Here is a 23314-nt window from a genome sequence, read left to right on the forward strand (position 1 = left end):
GAGGGAGATGTAACTCCTTATTGGCCAAAATACCTGTAGAATGTGAGTTCCTTGACAGCAGGGACCTTCCTTCCTTCCTTCCTTCCTTCTTTCCTTCCTTCCTTCCTTCCTTCCCTCAGTCCCTCCCTCCCTCCTCCCCAGGACTTCTATAAATGTTTGTTGACTTTTTGATTTGCTGTGGGAGAAGACTGGGGAAAGAAAAAGAAAAGTAGAATTCTAGAGAGATAAGTCTGATAATATGTGCAGACTTTTAAATGGAGTCTAGGAGATCTCCCTGGAACTAGAGACAAGTGAGAAAGTCAGTTCCCCCAACATGTCCTAATTTCCAGCACCTATATAGCACCTATGTATTCTCAGCACAGACTACTAAGGATGGATTTCCCCAGTTATATTCTCTCCTGGGTTGAGGTGAAATTTTATCTTACTCCCAAGTAGAAGAGTTCGTTTACTCTTGTGTATTGTTTCACCTACTCTATATAGCTTCCCTGATTTCTGTTTAGTTTGCTTGGATAAGTGTGTTTGCTCCCTCTCTGAGACTGTCTTTTGTGTAAACAGCATTTGCTATGTGGGAGCTAAACTGGCTAAGAGTATTCTGTTATTGTCCCATTTGGAGCAACCAAGAAAAAATAGCTTTTATTCTGAACCCCTTAAAGGACATTATACCCCTAGACAACAAATGTCTGAAGTGTAATAGATATAATTCTAGCCCAATACCCCTTTTGGAGATAAGAGTGAAGTCATCACCTACCTAGCCACTGCCCCCTTTCTATCTAAGCTACTGGGCGTGTGGGCAAGACATTCCTCCTATTCTCTACAAGGGTGAAAATCAGGGTCTCTATGGAGATGGAGTGTGTCAGAGCTTGGGTCATAGCTATCTCAATCAAAATCCCTTCCACACGCAAGGCATTCTATGTTACATAGTTATGTACATTCCATGGCATTTTCATCTCTTTCAAAAGATCTTTCTGCTAGTGAGAGAATGAGCACAGCCAAGAATATGGGTTTCCTTTTGGAAATGTGGCATAGGTTTTAGAGATGAGGAATTTTCTAGATGTGCCTGGATGTTATCAATCAATCAATGTATAAGTATTTATCAAGTGCCTTCTATATGATAGGCACTATACCAAGCAATGAAGGTACAAAGGAGGAAGTGAAATAGTTTCATTCCTCAAAGAACTTAAATTCTATTGGGAAGAAGCAGGTATACATACATACATACATGTGTGTATACACACATACAGATACAGAATATATCCAAAGTGAACATAAGGTTGTTGGGGAGCAATTATTCTAGGAACTTAAGGAATTAGACAAGATTTCATGTAGAAAGTGGTACCTGAGCTCATTTGTGAATGTGCAGTACCCCTTTAGGAACATTCCCCCAACTTACACTCACACTGGCAGTTTAATTCCCCAAAGGGCAGTTGCTATCTCAGATTCCATGGGATAACTCTGCGAATAGCTATTCCTAAAACTATGAGCCCCAACTAGTGTGCTTCTCATTAACAATCAAGAGACACCAATTCCACAGGAGAAAAAAAACAGAACAAAAGAGCAGTTACAAAATATGCTCCTAGACCCAATAAATGTGCAGCACACTCTCCCAAAAATACACAGTATCCATGGGAAGAGCAGACTCAAAATATATTGTAGTGAGGCACACAGCTCCTGAGCCAGGAAATCCTTGCTTTCTTTGTAGAATCCTCACTGTTCTCTTTGGGAGCTAAGTGTGTTGTTCAACTGGGTTCCTTTCTTCTCTGTTGCTAGAATTCATGTTTTCCTTCTTCAAGTATGTGTTGCTCTGTATCCGTGTCTACGTGTAGCATGTCTCTGCTCCTTGCTGGATATATTATCTCCAAACTGGTCTAGCAGCTCCACTCCAAAACTACTGACTTGATGGATGGGGATGTTAAAAGAAAAATTTTCCCCTTCCCCCAGGGATCTCCTCCACTGATAACTCCAGGTTTAGGAAATCTCCAGCTGGGACTAAAACTGTTGAAATTTATTTTGACCTGGTTTATTTAAATCCACCCCAAGGTATGGCTAATTTGTTTGCTCAACCAATGGAATTGCTCCCTTTTGGACTCGATCAAAGAGGTGTTCATAGCTCACGTAGCATGATATCTTATCAATACTGTATGATTACATTCTGGGCCTTCGGGGACTATATCAGCTAGGATGAGGGTCCACTGTCCCTTACAAATAGATCATGCAAAGAAAAACTGGGACAACTGAAAAAAAAATAAGATATTAGTTCTTTAACTATGTGCTGCCTGTCAATGCTTAGTGTCTATAATTCTACTCTCATTCTCTTCACTATACTTAAGTTTTATTATCATGATACTCCGAACTTAGTAATAGGAAAGGTGAAAATGGCATTTAGTCTATAATATGGATTTGGAACTTGCTGTGCAATATTGTTATCAAAAGGGCTTTTCCTGTGGTTGAAGATGCCACTTTAAAATTCTATGTATATCTATATCTAATATATATCTATAATCTATCATATATAATATTTTAGAGCCATGTCCTAGATGCATTATATATTAAACATAGAATATATTGTATATTAAATATATTATATACATATATGTATATATACATATATATACACATATACATATATATGTATACACACATACACACACATATTAGAAAACTGGAGTATTAAGGGGCCTGGAACAATAGGTTAGTACAAAATGGAAGAACAAGGTCAGAACAAGGGTAAGAGCCAGGTAGAAATATTAGAGAAAGAAAAAACAAAAAGCTCAGGCTACAGAATTCAGGTGAGCATCAGGATACAGGTACCAGGAAGAGATTCAGGAAATGAGGGGTCTAGATGCATGGAATATAAAAGATCTGGTGGAGACAAAGAGGCAAGCTGAGCAGCAGAGATTAAGGATACAGGCAAGGAAAATGAATATTTCAGGGTTCAGAAATCCAGATAGAGAAATTTAGGATCAGCAGCCTGAACAAATGTCTGGCTTACAGATGGTGTTAGTTCTTAGATAAGGAGAATGGGTAATTGATCACAAATCATTAAATTTTCAGATGACAAAAAGGCAGGGTAGAGAATCAGGTTGCAAAAAAGATCCTGACAGCCTAGAACACTGGACTGAATTCAGTAAGTTGAAATTCTATAGGCATAAATGTAAAGTCTTACACTTAGGTCCAAAAACCAACTTTATAAGTTGATAAGCCATACTTGAACAATAGTTTGTTTACTTCTTTGTTTTTCTGAAAAACATGTTTTAGTGGAATACAAGCTCAATCTGAGTCAGCAGTGCAATATCAAACCAAAAAAAAAGTTAATATGACAGAGCTGCAGTTAGAAGGGCACAGCTTCTAGGAATAGGGAGGTGATAGTCCCACTGTACTGTGTCCTCATCAGACCTCATCCGGCATATTATATTAAATTCTGGGCATTGTGGTTTGAGAAGAATATTGATAAAATGGAGAATGCGCCAAGGAAGGCAACCAGGATAGTGAAGGGCCTGTAGTCCTATGTCATATTATTGTTGTCTTTCAGTCCTGAAGGGGACCAATGACATCAGGAGGGAAATGTCTTGACTTGCAAGTGAACTGGATTGAAGTGAGGCAGTGCTGTGCAAAGTCGTCAACCTCATTCTCTCCTCCATAATCATCAGGGTCCAGCAGCAAGACATAGGTCAAGGCGACCATTGATGGCCCTGGAGGCAGTGGGAGACCTTGACCTTTCAAGCTAAGATTTTCCTGAGGTCTCAGTTTGTCTGAGACAACATCAATTCAACGGTCAAAAGCTAGGTAAAAATTGAGGCAAAAGATGGCCTAGTTTGTCTTCTCAAAACAGTCAGTCTCAGGAGAGAAGACCTTTAGAGTTTCTGGCCAGAACAGAAACAATTGCTATTTACACTCTGAGACGTCAGAACCCAAACAATGAGCAAGTGAGGCTTGTGCTGGGGCCTATTATTGGCTGATCTATGAGAGCCTTGAGGTTAAAGGCCTAGTCAAGTCGTTCCATTTGAATCCCAATAGGCTTTATCAAAGTCTGTTTTTTCAGAGCTATATTTCAAGAAACATAAATAAAGACTATGGTTTTTTGTACTAGTTAATTGTCCTAGTTAAAAAAAAACCACAACGATAGAATAAAACCCCAAGGATCTAAATTTATATTGTTTTGGACAGAGCACTCAAATACAGAACTGGAGATGTTTAACTTGGAGAAGAGAAGACTCAGGGAGGATAAGGACTGTCTTCAAGCCTTGAAAGGCTGTCACATGGAGGAAGGATTAGATTTGTTTTGCATGACCCCAGGAGGCAGAACCAGGAAAAATGTGCGGAAGGGTCAAAGAGGTCAATTTAGGTTAGATATCAGAAAAACACCAACTTCTGAGCCATTAGAATTGAACGAAAATGGAGTGTGCTACCTCAAGAGGGGTAGATGCTGCCTTCTTGGATATCTTTAAGCAAAGTCTGGATGTGATCATGGGGATTCCCTCTGGGTATGGGAGCTGCTTACAGAGGCTGATGCAAAGCTACAGGGGACCCATAAGCCACCTTAGATTATAAAAAGATCTATATAGAAGACAGATAGAAGGTCAGTTGACTGAGGAGTAATACAGAAGAGTGTTATGTTCCTATAAGAATAGTCTCAATAGCTTCAGATTTGGAATTAGAGTGAGATAAGACACTCACAGACTACCTAAAAGTTAACAAAATGAGGTTTATTTAGCTAGGTGGTACAACAGATAGAATACTTGGCCTAAACTCAGAAAGACCTGAGTTCAAACCCAGCTTCAGACATTATGTGACCCTGGGCAAGTTTCCTCGACTATAAAATGGGGATATTAATAGCACCTACCTCTCAGGGTTGTTGTGAGTGATGATCAAATAAGATAATATTTGTAAAGTACTTTGTCTGGTGCCTGGCATATGGTAGGTGCTCTGTAAATGCTTTTTATTATTATTAAGCATTTAGCTCAGGTAGACATGCTCCCCTTGTCTCCATACAAGAAGATGTCTGATCAGCAGGGGAAGATATGATGATTTTCATGGCCTTGGGAAATCCACCAAGTCTGAAAGGACCTGACCCCAGGTGGGCAAGCCTCTTTTATCCCCTTAGGTAACTAGTTAGCCACATCAAAGGCTGGAGATTTAGTCCACTGATTCAATCGAATCCCAAGTATAGTTCAAATATCTTTTAAGGGAAAAGGTGCCAAACTTTCATGGGGTAGGGTCTTTGGAAAAGTTAGCATAGTCTCTAGGATGGGGGATACTGGTGGGTAGTATTTCTCTTCCTCCTGAGGAACTAGTAATAATAATTTACTTTTAGAGTACTTCCGGTTCACAAAATGCTTTTTATATGCAATCTGATTTGGTCTTCACTCTCTATCTTTATAAAATCGATAACATAGGTATTATTATCCCCACTGTATAGTTGAAGAATTTGAAGCTTAAAGGCTAAGTAATTTATCCACGGTCACCCAGCTAGAAAGTTTTGGAGTCAATATTTGAACTCTGTTCTTTCTGATTCCAGGTCCAGGACTCTACATCTGCAGACAAATACATATATTTTTACCCACAATTTGCCTCCGGTTAAGAGCCTATCATTTGTATGATATATGTAAATACAGCAGAGCATAGCATGGCATAATAAGTGATATATGGTATGATATGATATGCTATAGTACAATATTATATACATAATCTATTGCGCCATACCCAATGCTCTGAGGCTTTCTTGGACTGGGTTTGATTTAGGAGGTTTCTCAAGAATCACCCTCTCTGTCTATTTCACCCCATCCAGTTTCCCCTGGAGAATCTCTGAATACAGTTTATATTTAGGTTTCCACAGACATGAATGAAGTTATGCCTGCTCCCATGCAAGCCCTGAAGTTATTAATAATGGATATAGAACCATTTTAATTTCAGCCTACCATTCAAAAGGCCTTCTTTCTCCCACAAACCCCACCTTCCTTCCCTTCTCCCCCACCCCAACCCTACCTATAACATCATCTAGACTCATAGTTAGGGACTGAGACTCTCCTAGAATGGAATAAACTATTTTGGGTCAATTAGAGGTCAACCCCTCATGCACTAGCCCTATACAGTTTTAATAAGATGATAGAAGTAGAGGCCATGTGGTAGAGCTAAGTAGGACCTTAGCAATCATTTAATCTGACCCCTTTCCTAAACAGATAACACTGAGACCCAGGAGGGTGGAGTAGTCAACTTACTTACATCATTCAGATAATAAGCAGAAGGGGTAGGATTTGAGGCCATGTCCTCTGGATCCAAATACAGTGCTACTTCTCATTTACCAGCCTCTCTCTTAAATCATCATATGAAAATCCAAATCACATGTTAATAAATGTCCTCAGCTTCTTTGTTGGTAAAATAAGGGGACTGGAAAAGATGACCCTTAAGGTCACTGTTAGCTCTACGTTCTAAGATTTTGTGATCTTTGTAATACATCACTATTTCACTTCAGTCCATCAATAAATATGTATTTAGTGCCTCTTTATGTGCTGGGCATGATTCTAAATGCTAGGGATACAAAGAAAGGCACAGATGGTCCCTTCTTTCAAGGAGCTTGTGGTCTAATGTCACTATAAGGTTTCAATAATACAAGTTAAGTGGCACAGTAAATAGAGCACTGGGTGTTATAGGTGGTGTTAAAATAGATAGAGTGTCAGGCTTAGAGTCAAGAAGACTCATCTTCCTGAGTTCAAATCTGGCCCCAGACACTTAACTATGTGACCCTGGGCAAGTCACTTAACCTTGTTTGCCTTAGTTTCCTCATTTGTAAAATGAGTTGGAGAATGAAATAGCAAACCATTCCAGTATTTTTGTCAAGGAAACCTCAAATGGGATCACAAAGAGTCAAGTGACTCGATCTAGAATCTGGAAAGCCTGAGTTCAAAGCCAACCTCAGACATTTCCTAGCTGTGTGACCCTGGGCAAGTCACTTAACCTCTCTGTACCTCAGTTTTCTCATCTGTAAAGTATGGATAATAATGGCACTGATCTCCCAGTGCTGAGGATCAGATAAAATAATATTTGTAAAGTATTTTGCATGTGTTAATGTACTATATAAATGCTAGCTACTATCATCATTATTATTATTTTAGCATTATATAAATGCTACCTATATCACTTCTATTTCTCCATTTCATGAAATTTGGGGCAGCGGGATGATCAGTATTTAAGAACACTTGATTCAACTAACATGATTATTTAAATATAGGGTAAGATATAACTTATTTAATCCAATAGATATGTGCTTTAAAATTTTCATATAAGTGAGATGCACTTGGGGAACTTGCTAATTTAAAGACATACACGATAACTGCTTTTTGTAAAGCAAAAAAAACATACATACTTTGTATTTTTTGTGATGTGGTTGTGTGAATGTTTACTCTCATTTTGTCTATTTAGAAGTTCCAATTTCTGTAACATGAGTCTTCTTAGAGTGAAACTCACTGGACATCAAAGAGAAGAAATAAGGAATTCATTGATATATATGACATATATAATACAGAGGGAAGACGATATGTAATATAAAAATACATAAACATTTATATATAATCTAGATTTATAATGTTTATGTATACATACATACATACACACACACACACAATTTATTTTCATCTGTATGCAATCTCTTCTTTGCATCACACTGGGGCTCTCAGCAAAGTCTCCTAAGCCCTTCTGAGCCGCCTTGCCCCTCCAGAGCTCTCTTACTCTCGTGAGGATCCACGGCTTCCATTTCTCACAAATGTCTTCAAGGTGAAAGCTGACCCTTTGGGGCTTCGGTAGGTGCCCTTTGCTTTTTTGCAGTCAAGAAAATCACAACTGCTGTAATAATTTGCTTCTAGCAGTAGTCTAGCAGCTGTCTAAATTTACAAGGTCATTCTTTGCACAGCCTAAGCCAAACTTTTTAGAGACCTCGGGGTCAGGTTTCAAATAACTGCACATTCCTCTCCTAACCAAAAGCAATCCCTGAGACTCAGCACACTTTAAAGATGAATGTTCATCTCTTCTCACATTGGAGACTTCAAAGGACCAATTACGAGGAGGCTGACATGGCCTGTTCCATGATACTTCCTGTGCAAAGTGCTGCCTCTCTGCCCTGGGTATTTCAGATGCTTATGTTATCACTGCTCAGTCTCTCCTTAGTGAGAGAAAATTCAATACCAGGTTTCCTCTCACCTCTCTCTTGCACTTGTTAAAAGTCATCAGTGTTTGCATCTATATCTGAACTTGGATTTCTGTTTCCAGAACAGACATGTTTATATTCCTCATGATGGCTACATAAATCATACATTATTAAGTTACCTCACATTACATTGTTTTTAAGTGTTGGAAACACCTGGCTTAAAACAGTGGAACAATTATCAAGACTGCGGTGCCTGGAGTTCAGAGGACATGGTTAGTTCTAGCAAACATCTTGTTAAAAAAGAGGTTACTTGCTGCTGCCTTCTTCTCATCTTAGGAGGCCCAAGACCCTCAAATACATCATTACATACATAATTAGGGGGACAACACCACTTCATCAGTTATTCAACATAATGACATTTTTCGAGAACTGTTTAATTCAATTCACTATGTGTATTCACTATGCTAGGTGCTAGGAATACAAAGGCAAAAAACAAACAGTCCCTGCTTATAAGAGCTTATGTTCTTCTATAACACACCGGGAAAAAACAAAAACTAAAACAAAACAAAAAAAAAAACAAAGCAAAAAACCTTGAGAATGAATAATGAAAAATAAAATATATTCTCTCCCTTAAGGAGCTTATAATCTAACAGGAGATATAGAACAAATGTAAAGAAATACATATGATGAACACCAAACAACCAAAAATAATATATTAATGTCTACACAAATGACTACTATGTAACAAAGGAATTTTCTTGACTTTTGGCAGGTATCATAGGAGAATGAGAACTGTCCCTGAGGTCAGGAGGCCTGGCTTGGAGTTTTGGTTCCAAGAATTTCTAGGTATGTCATTTAATTTCTCAGAGCCTCAGACTAGTCATCTGTAGAATAAAGATAGCATTCAAGTACTTATTGTCTCATGGAATTTGTGATGAGGAAAAATTCTTGTAAACTTAGAACACTAGAGAAATTGGAGCTTTTATTATAGTAATACTCCTTCTGGGGCTACCCCCTAACTGAACATTCACACTTGTAGTTGGGGAGGTGATTATGCTTAGGTTCTGTGGTATTCTGTAGATCCTAAAACTCTACCTCATGAGTCCCTATAGGTGTACTTCCTTTTAAATAGTAACCAATTAGACACAATTAGCTGAAAACAAAAGGTTTTATTAAGATGATGTAGCAAGAACAGTATCTACAAAACATTCCCTCCCCCAAACCTACTACAAATACACCAACCGTCAGTGGGAAGAGTGGGCACCAACTTAGGCTACAATGTTGGTGAAGCAAACACTCAGGAAACACGTGGCTAAGACACCTCATGCTTCTGTTACTGAAGAACTTGGATAGCTTTTCTCAATTCATGGTGTCTTCTCCCCCCAGTACAGAATCTCCCTTGGGCTAGTTGTTCAAACAGGCTCCCTACATGTGCTTTTTCACAGCTCAGGTCCTGACTACTAGGGTAGGGTTAATTCTTCCTTCAATCCATGGTTGACTCTCTTTTCTGCTGTCAAGTCATGCCTTTAACTCTTCTGACTAACCCTCTCCCTTAATATCCAGAGCCACATATGGTGTTTCCTGCTGGGTGAGTAGTTTTGCTGTAAAGTCCCAGGGGCAATACTAAAGGGTGGGGAGAAGGGTTGGAGGGATAGAAGAGAGAACTCTCTTTTCTCCATGGTGCTTTCATATTGGGATACAAGGGTTAAAATCCACAAAGTTGCTTCCTGCCTGTTTCCACTGCTGGCAAGTTTAGATCTTTAAAGGCCACCAGGGTCATGAACAATCCTCTCTGAGCCAAAGACAAGTTGCCCCATCAGGAAAATTGCTTCACACTTCATAAAAGGAGAACAGATCATGCCTCTATCTTTGTACTTAGTTTAATACATTAACACCTCATTCCCTGGTATCTTTCCCCTAACTTTCTGTGATTACTGTCAATTGGACTGGGGCAGTGAAGGGGATCAGTTCCTTCCTATTATATTATTACTTTCTTTAATATACTATAATTTTCTTTATTGCTTGGCCCATCCCCTACTCCAAGAAGGATAGAAAAATCTCAATTTCTTAATAGTTTGGATGAGCTAAAATCTAAACAGAATTTATCAGAGGATGGAATTTCTATGAAAACAGTAGAAAAATAGAGAATATCACTTGAATTCTTATCTTTGGGATAAGTTTTAAGAGTTTTATTTTCAGACTGGACACACAGCAGGGATAGTGTCAGGGAATGTGACTCAATGATAGGTGAATCACCAGACTTGGTCCTTCTGGGATTTGGATAATTGTCTCCTGACTCCAAGCACTCTCCCTAACAAATAAGGTAGTATCTTGTGTGTTTAAACATGTCTAATGTGGCTGATATTGATCACTATTGTATGGATGAAGGAATTTGATTTTTTAAAGTTCAAACATTTTTGCTTATGCATAAAGAGAATATAGAAAGTGAATACTTTCCCAAAGTTATAGTCTGCATTTTAGAATAAGTACCTAAAACAGAGAACTTAAGTATAATCATATTTCCTGACTACGTAAACACACATGGGAAAGACACAGAAAGTGGTAAATATGCGTAAGTTGGAAGAGATAAATTGTCCATGCCAAATCATATTTTTTAGTTTGTTTTTATTGTATAACTTTGAAAGCTTGTTATGAAGACTGAAATGCATGTTCACATGTGCGTGCATATTGACACGCTCTGAGGTGGTATAGCAGAGTATCTAGAATGCTGGATTTGGGTCCTTAAGCACTAATAAAGTTGCTTGAACTTTCTGGGTCTCAGTTTCCTCATCTGTAAAATAGAAATGATAACAATATGCATAGCATTTACTTTACAGGTTAGTCATGAGGAATCAATGAGATAATGTATACCAAATAGCTTACAAACCTTAAAGTGCTATGTAATGTTAGCTATTTTTTTTTTGTGTATGTGTTTTCTTTCACCTATAAATTCATACCTATACCTAGGTAGTTACATCGTTTAAAATACAGCTATGAGGATCTTATATGCATGTGTACTCAGCCAGTTTTTTTTAAAACAAATTTCCAATGAAACAAAATGTCAGATTAAAAACCATCCAGGTCTGTCATATAATTAGGATACTGATATAATTTTTAAAGTTTGATCCATTTTTAATATTTCAATCATTTTTTCCTACAGTTTTTATACAGTTTGGATTGCCCAAGGGGGAAAAAAGTGATGGGTGAAATCATTCCCAGTAACTTAATACCTCTAAATGGTTTATACTAAAATGGTTTGCTCTCTTTTCAGGGATTTACCTTTAATGATATCATTCCAGAGGAGTCTGGTTTAGATCAAACTAGGTTAAAGATCATGACTGTCAAAAGATGATGTCATTAGATTCCATTACTAATAGAGTCAGGGGTCATTGGGAGTACAGAAGCAGCTGGAATCCATGCTTTGTTTACCCATAAGACCTGCCCCCATACTTAAAAATCAAAATATAACTTGGACTATAATGACCTGATCTCCCTGCAATTGCCTAGAAAGCATTGCCTTTTATAAAACCCAGCTTAATATGTCCGTTTCTTTTGGAAATGTTTTGTATCATCAAGTTAAATGAGTCAGAGGAGCACATCTCATTCCTATTGTGGACATTTTACTACATACAATATATCATTGAAAATAAGCCAAACAAAACCCAGATTCATTATTGAGGAAAGATTTTACCCTTTTCTTAATAAAAGATCATCTTCAAAAGGCTACACTTCTGCGTTATATAAAACTGGCTGTGCCACAAACACCACTAGATTCATAGGATCATAAATATAAAGCTGGAAGACTTTATAGAGGCCATTTTAGATGCAAGATTTGAACCCAAGCCTTTTTTTTTTTTTGGAGCAGGGAAGGCAGGGCAATTGGGTTTAAGTGTCTTGCCCAAGGTCACACAACAACTAGGGTTTAAGTGACTTGCTCAAGGTCACACAACAGCTAGTAAGTGTGTCAAGTGTCTGAGGCTGGATTTGAACTCAGATCCTCCTGACTACAGGGTCAGATGCTCTACTCACTGCACCACCTAGCTGCCCCCAAGCCTTCTTAATTCCAAATCCAGAGCCTATCTATTCACCATGGCATGAAGGGACATTAGTGATCATCTAATGCAAACTCCCCACTTTCTTCCCACACATACATTGCAGATTGGGAAACAGTCCCAGAGAACTGACAAACTAAAATTCTTCAGAGTCATACAGCAATTTCAAGTCATATTTCTAGTCTTTCCTATAGCAATTTTACTTACAGATGGAATTAGAGACCAAACTGAAAGCTCTTCTTATAACATCAGAATGATTATAATGATAATAATTCATTGAACTCAAATTAGAGATTTTGTTTGGGTTGCTTGAAGATCTTTAGCTTTAGAGAGTTACCTAAGGCATTGGGAGGTTAAGCAAGTTGTCCAGTATCACACAGGCAATATTGTGCTGACTTTATGGGACTTGAAACAGTCTTCCTGACTGAGGCCAGCTCTCTATCTACAACACTGTGACAGACTCTGTGAGTTGAGATTATTCCCTTCCTAATGAGAATCCTCATTTGGTGGGCATGGAGAGGGAACCAATGTGTGTTTCCTCTCCTTTTCCCTTATAGATGTTCTCTTCACCTAGACTTTTGCCCTAGAGAAAGGGACATCTTGCTGCCTTTCTTGCAAAGGCATACTTATTTTCTGTAGAAGGAGGTAGGTCCGTATGTGAAGTAGCTCTAGGGTAGCAATGGCCAACCTTTTTTTTTTTTTTTTGGTAGAGCATCCTTGTTATTAAAACCTATTTTGGTACACATCTCCAATAAATGTATATTTATTTATTTTATATATTTTAAAATTATTTACATGAACCTTCCCTTTTGAATATATGAATGCAAATTGTGAATATTCAAGTCAGATGGGTGCTTAGAATTGTTGTGAACCAACTAAAATCTAACAAGCTAAAATAGTATTTTAGATAATGCAAATGTAAATATACTTCTGACCTGTAAACAAAATTAGCCAATTAATACATCAGAAAGTGTTAGAAATAATTAAGAGAGAGATACTTTGCTTTGATGACTTTAAGCAACTGTAGAACTAGTTCCTGCTTTGGAAGGGATTAGCTTATTCTGTATAGATCAGGGTGGAGCTAATAGTCTAATGCTTTAATGAGCCTTGTTGTTCCTCTTTCATTTTCAGAGAGGACTAATGACATCACCTGGTGATGTCTAGACTCCTGCAGGAAATGAATTTAAGTGAGGCAGAGCTGCACAGAGTCATTAGCTTCTCTCTCTCCCAGAGTCACTGTAGTCCCACGACAAGACAAAAGTCAGGATGACTAACAATTTTCAGGGATACAGTGGATGACCTTGATGTCTTTCATGTCTGACCAAGCTCTAAGCACTCCATAGCACTTGTTTCAGTTGCCTTCATGGCCATTGGAACAAATTGTTCTCTACCCATTCTGCCACAGGAAGTCTTTATATGCTTAGAGTAGACATACTCCTACATTACCGGTAAGTTTGAAGCTTCTTGGTTACCCTCAATGAGCCTCAATGTATTTTTTAATGTGGTCAGGTTTGATGTGGCTATTTGTAGATTTAGAAAGGTGGGTAGCCCATAACATGTACTAGTTTGGCACTTACCCTTGCTTATCTTAATGGCCATGAAGCACTCCCTTAATGTCTAATTTCAAAATTGTAGTTGAAAGACAGTGTATGTTCACCTGATTTTATTCAAGAGATGGGATCCTGAAAAGTTTCATGTCATTTTGGGATATTAGCATGTTTAATTGCACTAAAGAAACTTGCCATTTTGAGGAAAAGAACAAGGAAGAGTTGGCCTTTAGAAATGAAAGTCATATAATGCTGAGTGAGCAGAGCAGAGCCAGGAGAACATTGTACACAACCACAGATATATGGATTCCATGAGGACCAACCCTGACAGACTTCACTCTTCTCAGCAACACAAGGTACAAAGACAACTCCAAAGGACTCATGATGGAGAATGCTATCTACATCCAGAGAAAGAACTATGAAGTATGAATGCAGATTGAGGCACACTTCATGCTAGCCTTCCCCCACATTTTTTTTTCTTTTTCTCTCTTTGTTTTTGTTTTTGGGTTGGGTTTTTTTTTTGGTCCCATTCCTTCTTTCTCATGATTCATTTCATTGATCACAATTCTTCTCCATAACTTGACTAGTGTGTAAATTAATTCAATGCGAAGTTATATGTGGAAGTTATATGGGATTCCATGCCATCTTAGGGAGGGAGGCGGGAGGGAGGGAAGAAAATCTGGAACTCAAAATTATGTAGAACCAAGTGTTGTAAACTAAAAATTAAAAAAAATTAAAAAAAAGAAATGAAAGTCATGAACATTAATATGAAGAGGAAAAAGAAAGATGGAGAAAGTGTGTGTGCCCATAGCAATGGCTACTGTTTCCTCTGAAGTCATTGCAAGACATCTATAAGAGACTTGCCTATAGCTCAGTAAGATTAAGCCCTTAGCCCATGATAACACTAGTGGGTGTCAAAGGCAAAATGGAAACCAGTGTTGGTTGGGTGCTAACTCCTACATCTTGTTTAGTACACCAAATCTCAGCAAAAAGTGTGGGACATTAGCAATGGTGCGGGGGCTCAGATTAGAAGTTCTAAGTAGTTTACGCCTGATATGAGATGTAAGTCTAGTTTTTGAATTCATAGAAGTCAAAGAATTAATAGCAGGGAAAGAGGCTTAAGTGTCCTGGATGCCTCTACATGGAGGAAGAGAAAGAAATGGAAAGTCTATTTTACACATACCAACAGAGTCCTTGCCAAGAAAACCCCTGGACTTCCGTGGGGTCCCATAGAGTTGGATACACCTGAACAAGTTGTAACACATAGGTTAGGAAAGATTGTCTTTGAGAAATACACTAGGACTTACACTCCAGAGTTCTTTTTCTGTATCTGCCATGGGTCCAACTATGCCTCAGAGAAGTGAAGTTTAGCATCACCATGGAGGCAGAGGAGGGGAAAGGTAGAGTGATGAGCAGGCTTTAATATATCATAAAGGAAGAGTTATGCAGGAAGAGTAACATAAACGATGTCATCAGAGACGTGTATTACTGGGGAGAATAAAGAATGGTTGGTTATGTTGTAAAAGAGAGGCCTAACTGAAGGATCTGTGTCATGCTCTATTGGTATCTGCACACGTTCAGGAAAATGAGAAGGCCCCCTGTGCAAAGTGAGGGATTGGGGTGGGAGGGAAAGAATAATGAGAGGAAATGGGTGAGAGTTACACAAGACAGGCCACTATCTACTTCACTGGAGGGAATATCTGCCTCACCAAGTTTGCTATCCACTTGAGTATTAGGCTATCTTACACACATCTGAAGGCAAAGTGTTCTATAAATAGGGTTTTAAACTACAAATAAAACTTCATCCAACCTTGTGAGAGCAAATTACAGCATTTTCCATAATATATAGAGCAACATTCCTAACATCTAGTAATATGCTACTATGTAGAAAATTAAAGTATATAATATAAGATGGCCTAAATAAAGCATCTCTGTCAATGTACAAGTTTTAAGGAAGAAAGAGTAGCCTATTTAAAAAGGGATATTCAATTCAAAATTCAAAGCAGTAGGGAATTTTCACAGTGAAAATAAATGATGATAGCATAATGTATATTACAGGGGAAATGTTTGCATAACACACGGAAATTAATACACCATGTGCAGAAGTTGACACAGTTCATTCTAAAAGAGATAAATCATTCATAGGAAAAAAATAAACAATAACTAAGGAGAAATAGATCACTGGTTAAACCAGATATATCAAGAATGGAATGAGATGCATTACCTGTTGACACAACATGAATTTTCCGCTGAATCAGATTCTTAATGTACTAAATCAAAGTTAACATCACCTGAGCCAAGCATGTCACCTAGTTAGAGCTATCACTGAGGAAACAAATGCAGTCATGTGGATTACATATATTTCTAGGAGGGGGGGAAGCCTAAATGCACAATATGTTAGATCTCATATCCACTAAGACATACACATCAAGAAGGTCAACGTATTAGCTACTAAGTCGAATATATCAACTACATCTGTTATTGAACTCAGTGTGCAGGCAACTTTCTAGAAAACATTTATCAAAAATCTTCAGTAGAGGGACTGTCAGGAGATATTTAGGATGAGAAAATTTTCAAAATAGAAGCCTCATAGTAATTGAAGCCACAGTACAATGGGATTCAGATATTTCAAGAGTGAGAGTTCTCAGGTTTTTCAATCTCCATGACTAGATTAACAAGTATATATCTGGAACTAGTAAATTACATCCATGAATGCTGCTATTCACTTCTGAATGGTGAATATTATTCTTAGTGTAGAAGCAGTGTAGCATTATGGGTAGGGAAAGTGACCCCAGAGTCAGAAAGAACTGAGACCCAACCTTGCCTCTGCTGTCTGCAGGCTGTGTGACCCTGGGCAAGTCACTTAGCCTCTAAGTACCCAAGACAGTTCTTTAAGATGAGTAGTTGTGGGGCAAATGATGCATCGGTATGAGGAGTTTCCTCATTAGGATTTCCCTGCAGCAGTGAAGTTGAAGGTCCACCCTCCTTATGCCCCCACCCCCCAAATCATTCCTAATCATTGCTTTATGCAATGCTGGTAAAGTAATTGGATAATCCTTTCCTATTTGTTATTCTTTACAATGATGTGTGAAGAACAGCCAACTCCCTCTTGCAGACAGTGAAACTGAATCACTACCAGGTTTAATTATCCAAAGTAATACTCCACATCAGTAACAGTAAAGATTATATCGTGTACTCCATTCCCATAACACTTATTTCCCCTACTGGGTCAATGTATTTACCCAATAGTATTAACAATAGTACTATTGTAAGGCTACTGGTATCTGCTTAATGTCTTCTCAAATTGGTCTTTTGATCCTTCCTCCAGAAAAGGACTCAGGTGAAGAACTTCAAAGCAGAAGAGGACACATGATGTTAAGATTCAGTTTTAAAAGTAAGATCACATAATTTATGGCCCTATGTTATTTCTAAGAATGAAATAGAAACATTCACCCTAATTTTATCCAACAAAAATCAATAAATATTTAGTGAGCTGACCTTGATTAAGGTATACTGTTGAGCCTATATATTCATCCATTTTCACTGATTCTAGCCTTCTCCTTCATCATAGTTAACATTTGGCATCCACTGCCTGCTTTAGTGTGGTTGGACTGTCTATATCAGATAACTGTGACAAGCTGGGTATAGCAGAAGATAAAAGTAAAACAAACAAAACCATTATCAACATAAACAAGAATACAATTTGTCTACAATGGAACAAAACTTGATTCTAATCATTTATTGTAGAGTAATAGTGGCTTGGTTCTTACATAATACTTTTTTCTTTTCTTTTTTTTTTCAATTGGATCTTTGAGTACATTGATACTGACACAAGGTAGTGAAGTGGATAGAGTGTTGGACCTGTGTATCAGTAGGGCAAGATTCATAACCTCAAGGATGACCATGAACATGCCTGTATGGTTCAGAATCACAAAGTATGAAAAACTCTCTAGGTAGAAGGCAGAGGAAGTATAACATTAGACACCAGAGGACCACATCCCAAGACAGATGACTCCAATTCGACATAGCAGTAATTGCATTCCAAAACCAGTAAGCCCACCTCGATGTAGCAACAAGGAAATTATAACGGTATTATAGCAAAGAGCCAAGTCATCCTGTGACCTTCTTTCCTGCTGGGCCCTCCCCTTAAACACTCATGAATCCTAACTGTCTGCTTGCCTGCTTTCTCTCACCCCTCAGTTCTCTGGTCTCCAAAGCTCCCTGGTTTCCACTCCACTCTCCACTCCACACTCTTTCTTCAGTTTTATCGTCTCTGAGTTCTTACTTCTCCTTGGGCTTGATTCTGAATTCTCACTTCTGTATCTCTCCGCAGATTCTGAGTTCTGTGGCAACCTTCTGGGTATATGTACTGTTTTTTGGGGCCAAGGGCTTCATGCCCAATCAGTGAAAGAGTGTGGGCCTGGGGCTTAGTGCCTAGTCTAGGAACAAACGTCTAATCAAGCTTCCCTTAATTGGCCCCATCTGAGGCCTATTGAATGGGAGGGAGAGGTCTTTAATCACTGATTGGCATCACAAAGGTGTAGGCCTGCCTCTAATCAGGCCTCCTTTAATTGCCCCCACCTGAGGACTATTGAATTGGGGGGGGGGGGGCGGTCACTGGAGGCGGGGGGAATATCTTTAATCACATTATCACCACAACCTGAAGTTGGGAAGACCTGTGTTCAAATCTGCCTTCAGAAATTTACTTAGTTGTATGATCGTGGACAAGTCACTTAGCCTCTATCTGCCTCATTTTCCACATTTGTAAATAAGAGTTTAATAATAGCTCCCATCCCCCAGGTTTGTTGTCAGGATAAAATTAAATATTTATAAAGGGCTTTGCAAACTTTAAAGCACTATATAAAGTCTAGCTGTTACTATTAGGAACTCCGAGTGAGGCAATTCTTTCTACCAATGCAGATTCACATGTAGTCTCTAATTTATAGTCTTGGAGATTTACCCAGAGCACTGAGAAATTAAGAGACTTGCCCAGGGTCACATAACCAGTAGATATCTGAGGCCAAATTTAAACTTAGGTTTTCCTGATTCCAAGAACAGCTCTCTATCCATCTCAGACATTTACTAGCTTTGTGATCTTGGGCAAGTGACTTAACATCTCTCAGGCTCAATTTCCCCATTTGTAAAATGTCAATAAGAATAGTATCTAGTTTACAAGGTTGTTATCCTGATCCAATAAAATAGTGTATGTAAAATGCTTCACAAACCTTATAGCTATGTAAATGTTAGCAATTATTCATTATTGTTATTATTATCATACCAAGATAAACCTTCTTAGGAATTCATTGAACTCATCTTTGAAACTTCCCTTTTAGGTAAACAGAAGACAGTGTTGATGATGAGAAGTTCATGAGATGCACAAATCTTCAGTAGTAAGTGACCATCGCTGTTGCTGTTTCCAACTCTATAATTCCCTAGGACTCCCTTCCATGTGTGGTAGTCTGAGCCTAAAGGAATCCAGAATTATAAGCTTGTCTTCTTTTGGCACATTGAAGATAAGGGTCTCCAGGTCTTCATAGATTTTTTTTCCTTTGACCTCATCAGGGTTCGTCATGGTGGGAACATAGGCACTGATAACGGTGGCATTTTCCTGCAAGTGGCAGTTGCATTGTCATAAACCTGTCACTCACTTCTTTTGGAAGGCATACAAGCTTGTTGACTAGATTAGTTTTGATTACAAAACCTATGCCAACTTCATGGTGTTTCCCTTCACCATGGCCACTCCAGAAAAACGTGTATCCAGCTCTAACTTCAATAAGCTGGCCTTTATTTGCCAGGCTTGTTTCACTCAGGGCTACTATTTGGATGCAATACCTGCTGAGTTCTCTTGCAACAAGAGCTGTTCGCCTTTCAGGTCTACTCAATTTTATGTTGTCTATAAGGGTGCACACATTCCATGTGCCGATGGTGAGTGGAATCATCTTTGTAGACATTTTTGCACTTTTTTGTGTGTGATCCAAGCAGAGTAGGATTCCCTGCCTGCCACAGTAATCAGGCCAGGGTTGGGTAAGCAGGCAAGTTTTAGGGCACCTTTTCTAGCCCCTTCCTCACACCAGGAGGTGAGCAGTGCAATCTTTAAAATGCTGCTCAGACACTCAGGGGGCTGCTGAATCCCACTTCAGAGAAAAGACCCCATGGCCTGGGCCACCTGTGTGCAGGTTTGTGACTATAGCTCCCAGTATATCCTCACCTGCTGCTTCGTTTCTTGCCTATACTCACAAGATTTTGAGATAGGTAAAATGGTATGGTTGATGTCTTTTGATTCATGGGTAAATTGATTTAAGTGAGGCAGAGTTGCACGAAGTTGTTGGCCTCACTCTCTCCTCCAGAGTCATCACAGTCCAGTGGCAGCACAGAATCAAAGTGGCTGGTGATGGCTCAAGATGCAGTGGATGACCTTGGCGTCTTCAATGTCTAACCAAGCTCTAAGTACTCCATAGCGCCTGCTTCAGCTGCCTTCATGGCCATTGGAACAAATTGTTCTCATCTGCCCATTCCACCAGGGGAAGTCTTCATGTGCTTGGGGCAGTCACACCCCCCCCCCCCACTCACCAATGGGTTTGAGACCATTTGGTTACCCTAACCTGGTTTAGCCCATCTGTCAAAACAGTTTACTGTGGTGTGGACACTGCATGTGCTACAGCTTCTTGGAGCCACAGTAAGAGTTAGGTGGAATAGGTGGACACCAAAGGTGGAAGGCAGCCCTGAAAAGTGTTTGGCAGCCATCACGCCAGAGGTACTAGTCTTCCCTGAACACACTCTTTCTTGAACTAAATTGCCAAGCATTCAAAGGCTGCTTCAGAGAGCACAATTCTGATAGGCTGGTATTGTTTGAATACAAAATGTATGCTTTCCAAAAAGACTATTTTATGGAGAACTCACACAGGGCAAGAGTTCATGTGGTGGTCAGAAGAAGCAATTCAAGGACACTCTCAAGGTCTCTCTTAAGAACTTTGGATGTGTTTGTGTGATATGAGAGAGAGAGACACTGGCTCAGGGCCACTCAGCACGGCATGCCCACTTCAGAGAAGGTTCTGTGAAAGCAGATTTGAAACAGCACAAAGGAAATGCAAGATGTGCAAATTTAGAGAATCCACCCCAAATGTTCATGTGGACTATTTGTACGTGATCTATGGTAGAGCATTCTGAGCTCTCTGTTCAGCCACAGTCTGACATACTGAAACTTGACTCTAGCATAGTGATGTCATTTTGGTACTCTTCGAGAAGGAAGGCCAACCAAACCAAACTGAACTGAAACTTTCCTTTATCAAGAAATATTCAAACACACTGAAGTTGTTCCTTCTTTATTTTTAGTATTGGATATGAAATCAAAGGAAAAAAACAGGCAAAAATGCATGTATTTTCTGGACCAAAACTTCTTAGGTAGGCATGATAGTTATCTTCAAGTATTTGAAAGGCTGTCACAAGGAAGAAGGATTAATATTTTTCTACTCGGTCCCAGAGGGTAGAACTAGGAACCGTGGGTAGGAGTTATAGAAAGACAGATTTAGGTTAAATGTAAAGAAAAACTTCCTAACGTTTACAGCTATTGAAAAATGGAATAGGATGCCCTGGGAGGGAGTCTAGTTCCCTTTGCTAGAGGTCTTTAGGCAGAGGCTGGAGAATGGTTTGCATGGTTATTGTAGAAGGGGCCCTCTTGCTTGGCCATTGGTTAGATTGGATGGCCTCCGAGGTCCTCTCCAATTCTGAGATTCTGAAACACAATGGTGCTAAGTCCTTGGGTATAGAGGGAACAAAGAACTCATTTGGGCCTAGACTGAACAAAATCTTTGTGGAAAAGATAGCCCTGCCTCTTTCTCTCCTTTTAGTTGTTGCTTTGCTCTTCTTACTCCGGTCACTGGTTGTTCTTTGCTAACTAGGATTTTGGGAGTGTCTGCTTTCAGAGATCAGAATGAACAAATCCTGCTGCCTCAATACCCTACACCCCCCCCCAACAAACTTGAAAGATCATGTACATACCAATATGTACATATGTAAATGTATTAAATTTAAAACTACATTAGATAAATCACTAAATGAAAATGGTGGATGGTGCTTCCCCTACAAACTTAGTCTTAGAGAGTTGCCTAGAATACTGAGAGGTTATGCAACTTGGCAAGCATCATACATGTAGTATTTGTCAGAGACATGTCTTAAATCCAGGTCTTCCTGGCCTCTAGGCTGGCTTTCTCTTCACTACTCCACCTGAGATAATCAACTGCATACTGAGGATAATTTGAAATATTTTAACAACCTTATTAATTTAAGACAATGAATGAACAAAAAAAAATGAAGTTGTACAGTCTAATTATTCTGACACAACAAGGTTTCTGTGTTGATTAGTGATCAACCAAATTTTAAAGTTTAAATAATGGTCCTATTGTTCCCAATATTTGTTATAACATTCATTTGATTTATTATGCACGATGGGCCTCAAAACTCCAAAGCTAGCTTTGGCATTTTCTTATAGTATAAAAATAATTATGATCATGCTTACCACCCACCTACTTCCCAGGGTTGCTGTCAGACTGAATGAGATAATGTCTGAAAATTGTTTTAAAAGGTTCCTAAAAGACAGGTACCGTATACATAGCGAGCTTTAATAAAGTCAATCCAATTTCATGGGAAAAATGAAAATTCCTCAGTGTGTTGGAAGACCCTTCTTCCTACACTGTCTGTAGGGCTACTGCATCCTTTTAATCTCTGCTATCAAGAATTTTGAGGGCCACAAGATGTGCCTGCTGACCTGAGTCTGAGGCTTGAAGACCTTGAAGCAAAGGATTGACCCCATGTGCAGTCTCAGCCATGAAAGTGCTGATTCAATGGGAACATGCTTTTTATGCTTCAATTTCTTTATCTGTAAAATGGAGAGAAAAGCAGCTAACAGTGTTTTAGTAAACAGAATTGATAGAATTGTGTCTCACAGATAAGATATACTCCCTCTCCTGTCTTGTCCAGTCCTCTCTTTTCCTCTTCTCTCTCCTCCCTCCCCTCCTTAACACTCCCCTCCCCTGCTTAACAGTCCCCTCTTCAACTCTCCTCTCCTCACCTCCCCTCCCCTCCCCTCTCCACCTCTTCCCTCCTCTCCTCTCCTCTCCTCTCCTCTCCTCTCCTCTCCTCTCCTCTCCTCTCTTCTTTTTTCTCCCTTCTTTCTCATCTCTGTTTTCTTTCTCTTATTTCTCTTCTCTCTTCCTCTCTTCCCTCTTTACACACACACACACACACACACACACACACACACAAACATACACACATATATAAGTTTAGACTGCTAGTTATAACCTACCGTCTGATTGATTTACAAGCTATTTATATATGTGGGGAAAGACAGACAGACATGTATATTTAAAATTCACACACACACACACACATATACACATATCCAGGTATGTGATTTCTTTGATTCGAGAAGCTCTTTCTACTAAAATAGACTGGCAGCTGTTCTGCAATGTGTCTTAGAGGGGTTCCTGGGGCACCGAAGAGTTGAGACAGAACTTAGACCAATGTCTTCCTGACTTCAGGAGCTGGATCTCTTTCTGTGATGCCACACTTCTTTTCTG

This window comes from Trichosurus vulpecula, chromosome 1 (genome assembly GCF_011100635.1).
Source record: "Trichosurus vulpecula isolate mTriVul1 chromosome 1, mTriVul1.pri, whole genome shotgun sequence".
NCBI classification, from domain to species: domain Eukaryota; kingdom Metazoa; phylum Chordata; class Mammalia; order Diprotodontia; family Phalangeridae; genus Trichosurus; species Trichosurus vulpecula.